The following is a 2,495-nucleotide window of genomic DNA, read 5'->3' on the forward strand; positions in this document are numbered from 1 at the left end:
TGTTTCTAAATAAAAAAAGAGTATTGTTCGACATACAAACTGATCTATTTAGCATAAAAACTAATATATTGTTGCGTCATCGAGATCATGTGATTCTCACGCTCTCTACTTTCTAGAATTATCCTGTATATTGGCGAATGTTCTAGTTCTTACTAGATATAGGGTAGGCGGGTATATAAAAGAGGGGAAGGTAATGTGTGTATAGACAGTGTGTAATTGAACTGCAGTCAGAAGTATTGTTGACGTTCGTTGATTAGCGTTTGTTTTAGCGCGATTGTTGAAGTTAAGTGTATGGGTAAAGTTATATTCGGAAAGAATAAACCAGTTTTATTAAGAAAGAACTTGTGTCGCTTTAGTTTCGTCGGAACGAAGTTACGGAAAATCAATTAACAAACGGAGACGTAACAATATGTATAAACATTTTCAAAAGCTAATAAATATCGTTTGTAACACATTTTGCGGGTTATATGATAGAAATTATTTACAAGTGGCCCACTAGATAATAAATATTTATATCAGAAAAGAATAACGATTAAATATAATACAAACCAAGTTTTTTGTGTTTTGTGTCCTTTACACATTATCTATGACACTAGTTTTGCTATAATGTTACTAATATGTCTAAGAAAGTAGAGTTATATTGATATAATAAATATGTCAATTGACTGTACTATTAAAAGTTTTTGGTGGCTAAAAAACAAACTTTTATTATATGTGTGGCTTTAGCACAAAGTCACATGGGTCTATTTACTGTGCTCAACGTGGGAATCGAGCCCCGCACTTTTGCGTTTAAGATCGTAAACTTAACGCTGACCCACTGAGGATATTTATTACACATTAATCATTATTATTGATAATTCTAACAATATTTTCTAGAGGGCAGTGGGAACCAGCGCTTGAATTTAGGGGGGAAGCATTTTCGCATCTAACGAATAAGAATTCTAATTCAAGTTACACGCCCTTTTTACGTATACATTGCTGACGTCGAAGAACGGGATCAATGTAAAGTGTTATGACAGTCAACACTGATATAATTGTATAGTTTTCGTGTAAGTCAACCTTCGGAAGTGGAACGAGTAAAAAAAAGAAGGTAAAAGATTGAATACTTATTCAGTTGTTGCGTGCGTGTGGTATACAACAGCAAGAAGTAAGCGTTTCTATAATTACGTTAATAAAAATATTTTAGTTTGTAATCTTTGTTAATAATATGATATTAATAATTTAGAATATTGAGTTGGTTTTTGCCGTTATTGGCATTACTCCTTATAATTTTGTTTGTAGTCTTGACTAAGAGTAAGGCTATATTTTATTTTTAATTGATAATGATAGTTTATCTTCACACTGAGTGTATCAAACTTTATGTATTGCTGTAAACTACTATTTGCATTAGGATAGACAATTTGTTTTAATCAATGTATGACACTACATGAGTACATTTTGCATTCTTTCTATAAAAGTGTAAAATGTGACAAAAACATAAAAAAAGGGAAGATACTGTGTAGAGGGATATTGTTATTATTAACTCATAATTGAGGTTGTTTTGTTAATGTTATCGTTGGTTTAATAACTTATTAACAGTACTCGGTAGGATTGTACGTGTTCCACGACTCGTGAGAGTGAAATCGTTTTACAGACCAATGCTTATTAACTATTAATTATTACTTTAATTTAAAAGTTAAAGCATAATTTTGGCCTATTATGAATTTGGGCTCACCCGTAATAATATTTACACTTACAAAATCAGTCCATCCATGGTCACAAACTTTTTATTATTATTATCATTCACATAACACATATAATAAAACTTCTTCTCTATTATATAGTTCATTAAGTCTGTTAACTCAGCTTGTAATTAATAAGTACTGAAATAGATAAAGGTAAGTGTTGCAAATTTGAGTTTCAACTCTGTTAATAATAATAATAACAGTGCTATATAAGGATATAATTATTTATAATAGTAACAGTTTTGTTAATTTTTGAACAGTATACATTCAAAATTTGTCTGCGAAGACAGCAAAAAGAATTAATTTGAAACTGAAGTTTAATAGATGCAGAAGCGAAGAATTTAAATTTCAAGAAATAAAAATTCTTAAACAAGCCTTTTTTCATGTTGAATACACAAGAAGGCTAAAAAATTAGCCAAATAAGTGAAAATGGGTAAAGGCTGGATAAGCATATTATTGCTTGGACAGGACATGTAAATAGCACAAAATGCTACATGTCATATATTATTTGTTTACACTTACTGTCTCCTATAGTAGTCAGAGAAAATTATTTTAAGTGTTAGTTTTTCTGTAATGTCAAAAAACTCTGAAACAGCAGAGCATATATTTCCTTGGACAGGGCAGTTAATTAACACTGAATGTCATGTGGTTAGGTAACTCCAGCTCTCCCCTACAATAAGTGAATAACCAGAGGAAATTATTTTCAAATCTGTTAGTTTTTCTGTAGTATGAAATCTGTTGTGGTTTTTATAAAGCAAACTTTCCAGACCA

At 30.5% G+C, this 2,495-nt stretch overlaps 1 protein-coding gene across 3 annotated transcripts in view; it reads left to right on the forward strand.

Annotated features, from left to right (window-relative positions):
* The first annotated feature begins 966 nt into the window (after positions 1 to 966).
* LOC106465861 (WD repeat and SOCS box-containing protein 1-like) overlaps positions 967 to 2,495 on the forward strand; it is a 62,082-nt gene continuing 60,553 nt past the window's right edge. The window contains exon 1 of one of the 3 annotated variants that reach the window (XM_022393819.1): positions 967 to 1,090. The gene's annotated coding sequence lies outside the window, so the exon portion shown is untranslated. Of the gene's footprint in view, positions 1,148 to 2,495 lie in introns of all 3 variants that reach the window. The other 2 variants (XM_022393820.1, XM_013926104.2) reach the window with 2 other exon arrangements.

This window comes from Limulus polyphemus, unplaced genomic scaffold (assembly GCF_000517525.1).
Source record: "Limulus polyphemus unplaced genomic scaffold, Limulus_polyphemus-2.1.2 Scaffold2078, whole genome shotgun sequence".
Taxonomy (NCBI): domain Eukaryota; kingdom Metazoa; phylum Arthropoda; class Merostomata; order Xiphosura; family Limulidae; genus Limulus; species Limulus polyphemus.